This window comes from Propithecus coquereli, unplaced genomic scaffold (assembly GCF_000956105.1).
Source record: "Propithecus coquereli isolate 6110/MARCELLA unplaced genomic scaffold, Pcoq_1.0 Scaffold461, whole genome shotgun sequence".
Lineage (NCBI taxonomy): Eukaryota > Metazoa > Chordata > Mammalia > Primates > Indriidae > Propithecus > Propithecus coquereli.
The window spans coordinates 42,466-55,721 of record NW_012150408.1 but is presented as its reverse complement, the minus strand read 5'-3'; the positions used below and the strand labels follow the sequence as shown (position 1 = coordinate 55,721).

General features: G+C 56.8%; 1 protein-coding gene across 2 annotated transcripts in view; it reads right to left on the bottom strand.

Moving 5' to 3' along the window:
* PLXND1 (plexin D1) overlaps positions 1–13,256 on the bottom strand; it is a 51,870-nt gene that overhangs the window by 34,639 nt on the left and 3,975 nt on the right. The window lies entirely within an intron of this gene.

The following is a 13,256-nucleotide window of genomic DNA, read 5'->3' as shown; positions in this document are numbered from 1 at the left end:
ATTACAGGAGTCAAACTGAGGCTGGGTGTGCCCGAATGCACAGTCCTGTGTCCACGTTGGCCCAGTACCACTAAATAAAGTGTCACAACAGTAAACATAGTAACAGCCCATGTTTACTGGGAACTAACACTGTGCCAGGCCCATGCACCAACTTCAGGAATCCTGACAGCTCTATTAGATCCCATCTCGCAGATGGGGAAACTGAGGCTCAGAGGGGAAGACTGCTAGCTGTGAGGCCTTGCCACCGGCACTGCACCTGGCAGCAGACTGGAGCCCACGCCTCGGGTGCACCTGGACATCAGAGGCTCCAAGCAGAAACTCAGGGAAGTCACCAGAATGTAGTATCAAAACCACCTTTGGGGGGGAGTGTCAGAGAGGTTTTTCTTTTTAAATTCCTTGTCTGTGCTTTTGCAAGCCTTAACCACTGCCGTGCCCGCCTGGTTTTTGCACACATGCTCTGCTACTTTTCAAAAGAAAACAATAATGGGCCCTTCTGTCCTTGGGCAAATAAACACAGTTGAGGTCCAATGGGTTTCTAGGCTAAGGCTGTTTCCCAGGATGTCCCTGGGGGGCCAAGCCGTGAGCCGGGGTGGGGCTGGGAGCACCCTGGACCAAAACCCATGAGAGAATTCTCTTCTAGGGGATGACTGTGGGTGACCCGGGCAAGGCACTTCACTTTTCTGAGCCTCGGCTGACGTAACTATAAAATGAATACATGTATAGTACTTACCCTACTGGGGGCTGGGATGAGATAATTCGTTTTTGTTTTGTTTTGTTTTGTTTTTTAGAGATGGGGTCTTGCTCTGTTGCCCAGGCTGAAGTGCACTGGTCCCATCATAGCTCACTGCAGCCTCAAATTCCTGAGCTCAAGAGATCTTCCCATCTCAGCCTCCCAAGTAAGTAGGACTACAGGTGCGTACACCCACACCCCACTAGTATTTCTTTATTTGTTGTAGAGATGGGGTCTCACTATGCTGCCCAGGCTGGTCTTAGACTCTTGGCCTCAAGCGATCCTCCCACCTCAGCCTCCCAAGTCACTGGGATGAGAGAATTTGTTGTAAAGTGCTTGCACAGTACATGGCCCACGGCAAGTGCCTGGAAGTGTTAACTGATTCAATTGTGTTTCCCGCATGATTGTTGCTAATATTATTATTATAAAATAAAATGCCCGGAGGCGGCCATCCTCTCACCTGGATGGCTCCCCTAGGCCCCCTTGTGATCTGAGTCCACTCTCGTCCCCAACATTTTCCATTCCTGAACACAGCTGCCAAATGAGCCCTTCAAACACACAAAGCAGGTCTCCTCTGAGGGTTTACAGCCCTCCGAGGGTACTCAGTATAAATTCCGAACCCTAAATCCTCCCATCTGGCCGGGCACGGCCTTCTCCTCCCTCCCCCGCTGTAGCCACACAGGCCTCCCTTCTGGGCTCTGAGCATTACAAGCTGAGCTCTGCCCTCTGCCTGGAGCCCCACTCCCCAGACTGTCGCATAAGTGACCCCTTAATGTCCTTAAGCTTCACCCCTAACCTGCATGATTTCATCCTGTGTGTCTGAGTTGGGGACAGCCCTGAAAAGTTGGTGCTGACCTGCCCCCTCCAGCTGCTGCTCCCAGGCGCCCCGCCCTCAGCAATCCTGCAGCTGCAGGGAGGTGAGGTGGGCTCCTCACAGCGGGAGGACTTTTCCTAGGGAGTATGTAACTTCTTTTTCACTGAACATGGATAACTTGCATCACTAAAAAATAAGTTGTTTTAAAATTAAAATTGTGAACCCTCTCCTAGGGGATGTGAGCCCTGGGAGGGGAGACTGGGAGGCCCTAGATGACAACTTCGGGGTTTTCTGCCCTGGGCCATGTGATGAGGGGCCCGGGCCAGCCAGGGTGGGGGTCCTGGGAAAAGCCAGAGCAGGCACCCGCCTGGGGTGATCCATGGGCCAGGGCAGCTGGGGGAGGAGGGAGCGCGCTGGGAACCCGGCACCCCCTCGCCGCCCGCCCTGATGTTCACAAGCCATTAATTCTGCACCGAAGGAATTTTCTAAAAAGCCTTTCCTCCAACTTTTTTTTCTGATCCTAAAAATAAAATTAAAAAAAAATTTTTTTAAAGGAGAAGTACGCTGTCAGCTGCTCCAGATGATCTGTACCCTGATGGGGAAGCTGACTTTCCAACTGCCGGGGAGATCACAAGGCTACACAGTGAACGGAAGCCTGGCCCGGGAAATGCACCCCTCTGCGGGAGGGGGCTGCAGGCTCGGGAGGCGGACAAGGGTCCAGGGATCTGGCAGCCGTCCTGACCATGGCCTTAGCCGAACTTGGTCTCCAGGGGCAGTTAGCTCCACGGGCCCAAAATACCACCCTGACCCCATCGCACTGCCCGAGATTCCTCTGTGAGCCCCGCCCTCCCCTCCAAGTCTCACTGGGCCTAGGGCTTTCAAAACTCAAATCCCCTGAGGGCAGGGGAGGGCGGGACTCCCCCAGCAGCCCCCTCCAGTCCACAAGCCTGTCCTTCTCAAGCACGAAGCTGGGCAGCCCCTCCCTGACAAAAACCCAGCTCCAGCTCTCCGGCCTGGCTCTCCAGGCCTTTGTGCTCCAGCTCCTGCCAACCGCTCAGGCCTCCCGTCTGGGTTCTTCCCTCCACCCACCCGTTGCTCCTGCCACATCCATCTCTGCAGGTCCTCAAACGTGCCCACACTTTCCTGCCAGGGCTCCAGCACTTTTGTAAATGCTGTTCCCTCAGCAGCCAATGACCGTTCCACCCCTCTGAGCCACTGGTACTTCCCTGGGCACTTCAGTCCCACATTGTTCCCTTTCTAGGAGTGCCTAAACAGCAAGTTTTAGATAGCTTTCAAGATGTGGCTTGAAAAAATCCCCCTCTCCCTTCGATGGCACTGTGCTGGCCACGACTTCCACATTTATCATGGCAGCATATGTGTGAGCTTCTCCAGGGTGGAGACTGCTCTGGAGTGAGTGTTCACTAAAGAAAGGGAACTACTTTTCACTAAAGTGTGAATGACTGTATTAAGCTGCTTCCTTTGCAAGCCAAGTAACTGAGAGCAACACGGCCATGCTGGGTGCTGGAAAACTGAGAGGAAAGTATGGGTCATGTGTACACCTACTGCATGTTTGGCAAGACAGGGGAGGTGGGTGTTCAGGCCCAGGAAACACCTGGCTGCTAGCTTTGGTTCCTCTAAGAACATTGGTTTATCCCTCTCTAAAATGGGATGAACACTGGCAGCTGGTTTCAGCTCTTTTCTAAGAGTGGGAGGCCCCCTCCCTCTCCAGCTGACTGCCTCCTAGGGCCAAAGCTCAGTTCTGCCCACTCTCCCATTAAAACTCTTGACATATTGATTTTACTACCAACTGTAATTGTGTTGATTTTCTCTCCGCAGGAAGCCAGGTGGAGGGAGAGCTTCAAGAGCCCAGATTCTCGGGTCTCACATCCTGCCCACAAACCCCACAAAGCCTCAGTCCCACCGCAGGTGGCACTCTGAACAGGATGGGGCAGTAATGGGGGGCACTTTGGCAGGTTGCAGAATCCAGTGGTTCCGTCCCAGATATAGACTACACAACTACTATGCCGGCTGCTGAGAAGTGAGGGCACCTTCCTGCCTCAAGTTTCTGATTGTTTATGATTCTGGCAAAGTCAGGTTTCCTTGCTGCGGAGCTGAAAGCACGCAATTGCTTTTGGGCATTAAGACTGTAGGGTGGCTGCAGCTCACCACACTCTGGCCGGGCCTGGGCTGCCTGGAGCCCCCGACACCTCCTGAAGCTGGGTCCCCTCTCATGTCCCCTCCACAGCAGCTAAAGGGAGCTTTTAAAACTGCAAAGCATACATGCAACATGGCATCCTGAAAAAGAAAGAGGACATTTGCCGAGCAAAGAACCAGTGGTGGTTTCTTACTTTTGACAAATGTACTACAGTCATGGTAAGACGTTAACAAAGGAGGAAGCTGGGGAAAGGTATACAGAACGTGTCTGTACTATTTTTATAACTTTTTGTAAATCTACAACAACTATTCCAAAGGTAAAAGTTTATTTTTTAAAAAGCATGTAATGGCTGGGTGCAGTGGCTCACACCTGTAATCCTAGCACTCTGGGAGGCCAAGGCGGGAGGATCACTTGAGCTCAGAAGTTTGAGACCAGCCTGAGCAAGAGGAGACCCCGTTTCTACCAAAAATAGAAAAAATTAGCCGGGAGTGGTGATGTGTGCCTATAGTCCCAGCTACGCAGGAGGCTGAGGCAGGAGGATTGCTTGAGCCCAGGAGTTTGAGGTTGCTGTGAGCTAGGCTGACACCATAGCACTCTAGCCTGGGCGACAGAGCAAGACTGTCTCAAAAAAACTAAACAAAACAACAACAACAACAAAACCCTGTAAAGCAGATCATGTCCTCTTTGGAGCTCAACAGTCTTTAATGGTTCCCTAGTGCTCTCACTGTAAACCCAAATCTTGCCCCTGGGCCCTCAAGGCCCTGGTGCAACAGGCCCTGACCTCTGTGGCCTCGCTCAACCCCGTGTCGCAGCCAACTCCTCCCTCAGCTTGGACAGCCGAGGCGGAGCCAGTGTCTCCTGGGCTCCCCTGAGTGGGGCGACTTGGCATTTGCTCAGCAGTTGCCCCTGAAGCCCAATCCTGTGTCCAGTCTCAGGACCGAGACCAGAATGAGTGCAAGGCTTGCCTCCACCAGGGCAGGAGAAGGCCCTTCGGACAAGGAGAGGGACAGCAAGGACCGGGCCGCGAACCTAAAGGGGTCTGACAGGCACAGACTGTGGGAGGCCTCGAAGGCCAGGCCTAGAAAAAAGGGCCACTAAACCACGCTGGACTGTCGTTTCCTGCAAAGCCCAGTGACTCCCTCCACCCTTTTACCCTTCAACACTCACCCCTGCTTCTTCAGCCCCTCTGGGCGTCAAAGGGGGAAGTATTCTCAAGGTCAAACAGCCAAGAGCTGGCTCATGGCCAGGCCAGGATGTGAAGCCACACCTGCAGCTCCCAAACCTTAGCGCCTTCCTCACACTCATCAGCACATGCCGGCCTTGGAACACTACGGCTCCACCCAGCTGACGCCCCCACTGAGGGTAAACCGAGGCAGGGAAAGAGCCACGGGCCCACTGTGCGCCAGCCCTGGGAGAGGGGCAGTGTGGCCCTGGTTCTGGGTGGCCTCTGGCAACAGCCCCCATGCCAGGGAGGAAACCGCCTTGCCGCTGAGAAAGGAAATACCAGCACCTCCCAGGGGCTGACCAAGATGCTTCCTGGAGGGGTCAGGGTGGGACGGGATGGCCACACAGGCCAAAGAACAGCAGTCAGGAGGCCTGGCCCTGAGCCACAGAGGAAAAGCAGCATGGAGGAGCGCTTTGGGGAAACAAAGGCACGGGAGGGGCAGAGGCTTCCTGAGAACACACAGGGCAGCAATTGCCCGCCTGGTCCAGGCTGCCTGGACCAGGCAGGATGAACAGAAAAATGGCGAAGGCTAGCAGCTCTAGCAGACGCTTCCAGAAAGACAGGAAGGACTGCCTCAGTTTCTCCGACCCCTCTGGAGGAAGTGGGTCACCCAGCCCCAGGGCTTTGAGGTCACCCAGGACAGCTGGGCACCATCTGGAAGGGCTGTGTGAACCAGCCAGCCAGGCTGCCCTAAGGGACACCACACGGCCGGGGCACGAGATACCTGCCCCCCTGCAACAGGCACAGCTGGAGGGACAAGCCCCAGGCTGAGGTCAGAGGCCTGGTGGGATGGAGGACCTACTGTGTGCCGGCACCATGCACACGCTCTTGCAGTGTCTCCATCTCACAGATGAGGAAACTGAGGCTCCCGATGTGCCGAGTCTCACGGCTCTTAACTCGCTGTGGGATGTCCCTTCCCCTCTGAAACGTGGCCTGCTGGTCTGTGAGACAGGGACATAAGCGCACCCCCACACTGGGCTGCTGGGAAGGGCTTGGCTCACAGTGGCCTTCAGTACTGAGCACTGTAGGTGCTCGACAGATGTTCCCGACTAGCTGCGCGGGCTCCCGAGGACAGGGACAAGCCGCTCCACTGTTTCCCGAAGTCAAGCATCTGAGGCCCTGACTCACGGCCCTCGCCAGGGACACGGTGGTGGGAGCTCCGGCCAAGGCCTGCTCTGCTCAGGCTGCCTGGGAACCCCCGCCACAGCCGCTGACTCAAGCAGCCATTGTTTTGTTAGCTGGACGGGCCCCCAGACACCCCGCTCCCCCTTCTTGAAGCTGTTTCTCATTCCAGCCCAGCCTGGCCCCATCTCCAGCTCCCCTCCCCCCGGGTCCCAGAGGAGCAGTGTGGGCTGGGCAGCCAGCGCTCTTCCCTGCCCTCCCGCCAGCTCTGTGGGGGCGGGGCGGCAGAGTGCTGTGACGCCTGTCCCTCCTCACCCCCACCAGTTTCTGTCCCAGCTTCCTCTCCGAAGGGATCCGGGCCAGGAGCTGAGGGACAGCTGCCTCTCCTGGGGACTTTGGCCATCCCCTCCTGGGCCTGGAGGGACTCGGAGATTCCTGCTCACACTCCCTCCCTATCCCCTGGTCTTCTGGGCATGTGGCCTCGGTCTGGCCCCCATGCCTGGCCACAAGCCATGCCCTCCTCCAGGAACTCCACTCAGCCGGGCCCAGACTCATCCCCCAATCGCTGTGGGCACAGCTAGGACAGGGCAGCTCGGGGCCCTCGGCAAACATCTCTGGGCTGGGTCCCACGTCCTGGGGACATGGAGGTGACACGGGCCCCTCTCTCCAGCTGTCTACATCCCAGCTCAGAGGCCCAGCCCAGATGGGAAGGGACAGCTTTGTCCTAACAGGACAACAGTATCAATGCCAAACAGCGGTAACTGGCACAGGCATATGATTCACCTTGCTCCGGGGCCTCTGCCTGCACTGCCTCCCGTAGCCCCACCGCACCCTGACAAGTTGACACTACAGTATAGGAAACTGAGGCACAGAGACGGAAGCGACTTGCCTGGGGATGCACAGCCAGAACAGCCAGATCCAAGCCTTAAACGCAGGCAGGCTACTCCAGCGTCCTCGCCTCAACCACGACCTCCCCACCTGCGCTGTCGGCAGCTACATACAGCTGCTGGGAACCAGCCTCTGGGAGCTGGAAAGGCTCTGGGTTGCAAGCTGGGGAAACTGAGGCCCATCAAGGCGATGGCCAGTTCTGGAGGGCTCAACCACCTCCAACACAGTCGATGGTAGAGGCTGGAGAGGGCGTGGGGGTGGCTACCAAGCCCTGCCTGGCTCTTCTTCTGGGCCAGCCTCCACGCCAAGGCCTCTGCCCGCTGCCCCCCCATTATTTACCGATCAGAGCACAAAGTGCTACATGATTAACGCCCACTGGGGCCTTGCTGGGCCTCGTAATGGAGCCGCGAGCTTCCTCCCTCCTCCAGCACGTGATTTATCGAGTTTCAGGGTAAAGGACAGTGGATGGGGGGAGGCCTCGCAGGCCCGGCAGATCTTGGCGGCATCGAGTGTCAGCCGAGAGTGGGCGGCACAGGGGCCCGTCCACCCGACGCCTGTCTGGGCGGCCTGTTGGTTCGGCCCTGGCCCAAACGTGGCCTTTGGAAGGAAGAAAATGGCAGCACTCCGGGGGTAGCCAGGATCCCAGTCCACGTGGCTGGTACTCGGAGACTTTCTGGGCCTGTCCCTACTTGGGGACCAGCTGGTTTCCATGGCAATCCCCACAGCTGGAGAGGCCCTCGGGAGTCACCTGGTCCAGCCACTGTGGGGGATCTGGGTGAGAGTCTCTGTCTGTGGGTCCTGCCAGGATCTGGCAAGACTAATTCGGGACCAGCAGCCACGGGGTCCCTTCCAGAACAAGATCAACGACGTCTCCTCCTCCCCAAAAGCCTTGCTGGCTCCTCACAGCTCACAGGGCAGCGTCCAAATCCTTGCTTGGCCTGCAGCAAGGCCCGGCACGCTCTCGGCTTCATCTCTGCCTGCTGCCCAAGCCACATTCCAACATCTCCAGGTGTGCACCCCTGCTGTGTCCTTTGCCTAGAATGCCGTCCCCAGCCCCATCAGTCAAAGTTCTGTTCCAACATCCCCTCCTCCAGGAAGCCTTCCCAGACTCCCTCCGACGAGGCTGTCAGCGTGCAGCACTAGGTGTAGCACGTCTGCTGCCACGACTTCCTTCCTGACCATTTGGGGGCTCCTGGAGAGTAGGGGCAGGTTCCGACTTGTCTGTATTGAGGCCTGTCATGAACACAGCTGAGTCCCCCCACCTGCACAGTCCTACAGTGCAGAGAACCCTCCAGCAGGACCCTCTGCCAGAAGCCCAGATAGGCAAGAGATGTTGCCAAGGAGGTGCTGGACTCTGGTGTTCGAAGGTGGAGGCAGCTGCAGGCCCAGGGGCAGGAGCTCACACCTGGGGGCCCGACCCCTGCCCAGGATTATGCTGAGAAGCCCTCACTGCCCACAGCAGCCCCGGCAGGGGCAGAAATTCCTTGGGCCTCAGTTTCCCCACCTTTAAAATGGGCTGATTCACCCCTTTCCACCCCCTTTGGCTCACACCCCTTCAATCAATGTTTCTGGGGGGAACCAGGGAGTTCTGGTACCAGGGAGTAGAGGTGACAAGGAGCCAGATACCCACCCCAACCCTTACCCGCTGTGTGACTTCAGGCAAGTCATGTAACCTCTCTGAGCCTTCGTTTCCCCTTCTGTAGACTGGGAATAACACTTATCTCATTCCCTTTCTGGGGGGATTAAAAGACATACTACATGCAAAGTGCCATTGCAAAGGGCTGACACAGAGTAAGTTCTCAAGGAACAACAGTAACAATAGTAATGATGCAATTGGGGCAGTTCTGGTGCCAGAGCGAGGGCTTCCTGGCCACCCCACAGCCTAACTCAGGTGGGGAACTGAGGCCCAGAGAGGGGAAGGGAGCGCCTGCCCTTTGCCCCTTTCCCGTACACGCCGTTCCTGTTCTCACTGCAGCAATCAGAACGTGGAACCCGGCCCCGTTCCTCAATCTCCAAGGAAACAGTACCCAGGGGTGTGCAGAGCAAACTGCGGAGGGTGATCTTGCGGGAGCCGACGCCGCAGACTCACACTCGGCCTGTGCTGACCCACTGTGCAGTTGGGGAAATGGAGGCCCAGAGAAGCGAAGAGACTTGCCCAAGGCCACAGCTAGGAAGGTGTGGGGGCAGGATTTGAATCTGAGGAGTTGGCACCAGGGTCCTGCTCTTACCTACCGCTCTGGGCCTGCCTGGGTGTGGAAGGCCTCAAACGTCAGCATGTCCTGGGCAGTGACAGATCTTCCATCCACCCTCCTAGGAAACCAGGACAGTGAGGCACTGCCCTGGAGGGGAGGAGGTGGCCGGCTCAGCCCTAGGACCCAGCATGGTCCCAGGCTGGGGTGGGGACTCCCATTGTCAATTTCGAAAGGGATTTGTCAAGTCATAATTCGAATTGACTATTCAGCCCACATCTCTCATTTGCATGCCCTTATAGACAGAGGGCTCGCTCCTTCCAGGGGCCAGACATCTCAGAGAAGCATGCAACCAGGTGCTTCCTGCCTTCCCGACTTCCTCAGGAGGCTGTACCAGCCAGCCCCAGATCCCACATTATAGCCCGGCCTCCGCAGATGCCCCGCCGGCCTCACCCCATTCTGGGGCTGAGTCCCTGCAGCTCCGAGGTGCTAGCACAGAAGGGGGTTTTGTACGAAGGGCCCAGCGGAGAGGGAGCAGCAGAACTCCCGGCAGAGAGCTCTCAGCCAACCAGCCATCACGCGGCGTGTGGACTCTGCGGCCGGACAGCCTGGCTGCGGATCCTGACTCCCACTAACCAGCTGTGTGACTCAGGGCAAGTAACGTCCGCCCCAGAGCTCAGTTTCCCCATCTGTAACTGGAGATACCAACAGCACCTGACGAGAGGGGGCGTCCACGAGACCGAACGCGTAGGTGCCTGTGCAGAGCCCCCAGTGCCGCTGCTCGGCGGCTCGGTCCGGGGAGCCGACAGGGCACTCGCCTGCTCACACCACGCACCGTTCGCCAGACACGGCGTCGTCCGGACCCCGCAGCCCGGTCACCAGGGCCGGCTCTCCCGGCTCAGCCCAAGTCTTCCTGCCTCTGAGCACTGCTGGGTTGGGGCAGCACCAGACACACCCTCGCCACTCCCCTCTGTGTCACCCACCGGTTCGCCCTCAGGGGCTGGCTGGATCTGCTCTCCTCCCAGGGCCTGACCCTCCCTGCTCTCAGGGCTCCCTGCCAGGCCGGCTGTGCCAGAGACTGAGCACACTTTTCTCTCTCCTTACGTTAGTAATCCCACCTCCACCCGCCATTTCCTGGGCACTGCATGTAAGATTTTAGTCTACCCACATCCTTGGAGGGAGGCACTGGCCATGTTTTCTAATGAGAAAGCACAAGGCCCAGAGAGGGTAGATGACTGGTCTTGGGTCACGCAGCTTATAAGCAGAAGAACAGGACTCAGCGTTACCCCTGGGAGACAGTCTCAGGGCTGGGAGGGCTGTGAAGTCTTTCCTGGCCCAAGCCCAGTCTGTCTCTCCAGGCTAGAAGGTCATCTCAGCCAACCTTGCCGGAACCACCTCTCCTAAATCCCACCAACCGTCTCTGCTGGCTCCCTTGGCCGTAGGGAGCTCACTCCCAGCCCCCAGCCCAAACCCAAATGTAAACTCCTTCTTGCAAGCTCTCTCTCCCTCCACCCCCACCTGGCATCTAAGCCCCTAAATTGGTACAAAAAATGCCTTCTTGACGACATGCACCCACCCACTGCATGCCAGTTAAAAACTGCTTTTTTTCCACCTTTACTATAAAAAGATACCTTGAAAAAGCAGCATTGACACTTGCCTGTCGCTTTTCCTTTTGTTTTAAAAATATAAATATCGGCCAGGTGGCAGCGGCTCACACTTGTAATCCCGGCACTTTGGGAGGCCAAAGAGGGAGGACTGCTTGAGGCCAGGAGCTCAAGACCAGCCTGGGCAACATAGTGAGACCTTGTCTCTAAAAATATGAAAGAACTCAGCTGGGCATGGTGACGTGCACCTGTAGTCCCAGCTACTCGGCAGGCTGAAGCAAGCGGATCGCTTGGGCCCAGGAGTTGCGTGTTACGATGAGCTATGATTGCACCACCACACTCGTGCCTGGGACCTTCTCTAAAAAAAATGCAAAAATGCACCTATTATGGTCTTTCGAAGGTTGAGGAGAAAGATTTGGGGAAGGAAGTTAGACTCAGCCTTCCCGCGCCTTGCTGGGTGACCGTGTCCCTCAGTTTCCCCCATCAATAGCATGTGGCAGCGTCCCAATTGGCTTGCACTTCAAACAGGCTGTGCGGCTGTGATCTGAGGAAAGGGAGCCGGCGACATGCGATGCAGGCTGGTTCCTTTACTCAGTTTCTCTCTCCCAATTTCCAACAGCCCCAAATACGCTGAACACAATCGGGGACAAAGCTGGGGCCCTGCAGGGCGGGGGGACCGAGGAGCTCTGCCTCTGACCTCAGCCGCGACTCCCCTGCATTCTGGGAGGAAGGTGGCAGCGGAGGTCCTCATTGTCCTAGAGGTGGAGAGCAGAGGGCACATCCTGCCAGGTGTGCAACGGAATGTCAGAGGCCGCCCGGACTGAGCCCTGCAGCTGTGGGCGGCTGGAGGGATTCCTGCCTGGGCCCGGGGTCCCTTATGAGGTCCTCAAAGCAGGAACAGAAGGCTGGGTCTCCAGAGGCCTGGCTGAGCCTCCTGCTAGCAGGTCAGACAGCCCTGGGGACCAGAGGGAAAGGCAGGGTCCTGTCCCCATGTGTACCCCACTCAGACCACCCCAGTGCCAGAGAAGGCAGGCAAGATGGGACTTGGGGGGAAAGGGATTCTAGGCCCCTGGGACTCCCAGACCAAACTCATGCTCTCCCCAGAGGCACCCCCATCTCATTCCTCACCCCAGGGGCACCAATCTCTATCCTGTTGCTGAGCCCAACTCTGGCGATTTCTGCCCCTCCATCCTGTCGGCACCCTACCGCTGGGGCTGCGTCTCAGCCCCTGAATCTTTCCAGAACCCACCTGCCACCCTCTATGCCCTCAGTGCATCTCCAGAGAACAAGGCCAGCCCCATCTTCCACCACAGCAAGTGCTCAAGAAGTACTTGCAACCAAGTGACTAAATCGCTTCCTGGAAGGTGGCACCAGCCTCCCAACCACCCTCCCTGCCTCCATCTCTTCTTCTCACTAGCTACCCAGGGACTTCCCAAAATCATATTAAAAATAACTGTAGTAATTACAAACACATGTGCAGAGCACTCTACTAAGAGCTTCACATGTATTATCTAATATAATCTCCATGACACCCTATGAGGTGGAACTTATTAGCATTCCCATTCTGCAGAGGAGGAAACTGAGGTGCTCACTGAGATCGCATCACTCCTCTGCCTAAAAGCCTTCGTGGCTCCCGTGTCCCCAGGATAAAGTCCAGATGCCCCAGTACAGCCCACCCGCACCCCCAGCCCTTCTCTCACGTGTGCCCTGCCACGCACACCACCCTTCACTTCCTCTAGCCCACCTCACTGCATCCGACATCCAGGCCTTTGCACGGGCTGTTCCCCGTGCCCGGACCCCTTTCCTCTTCTCCTGCTGGCTTCACCGTCTACCTTCTGCTCACCAACCCACTTCCCCTGGGATGCCTCGAGGTGCCCTCTGGACCCTCTCTGCCCGTGTTCTCCCTCATGGCATGCAGCACCCTGTGCTAGACGTGCCTGGCCACACATCCGTCCTCTGCTCACCTGCACAGTCAACAAGGAGCAGAAGCAGAGTGACCATCAGGACCCAGCACACAGCATGGGGCTGGGCACACAGTAGGGCTTAGTCTTCAGAGATATCCAACTGGGGCTAGGAGTAGGAGATGGTGGGGTCTTTACTGCTGCAGAACAAGCCAGGTTGGGTCCCTGTTTGTTGTCTAGGACCAAGCCCAGAACCATGCTAGTATTGTCCCCTAGAGTAATAACAACAACAAGAACAGCTGACAGATACCTGGTCCTGACTGTGCACCAGGTACCAGTGCTTTCCAATGATGAATTCATTTAGTCCTTAAAACCACCCATTGCATAAGTATTGGTTTTTATTGGCCCCACTTCACAGATGAAGAAACTGAGGTCCAGAGAAGTTAAGTTACTTGCCCAAGGGCACACAGCTGGGAAGTGACATAGTAGGACTTGAACCCAGGCAGTCTGATGCAAAGTCTAAGTTTTTAACCTGTAACTGGACAGCTGGCAACAGCCTGCAGCAAGAATAAAGGTCACTGCCTCACACTCGCCCATGTTACAGGCCCAGACCCCAGGGCCTTGGGCA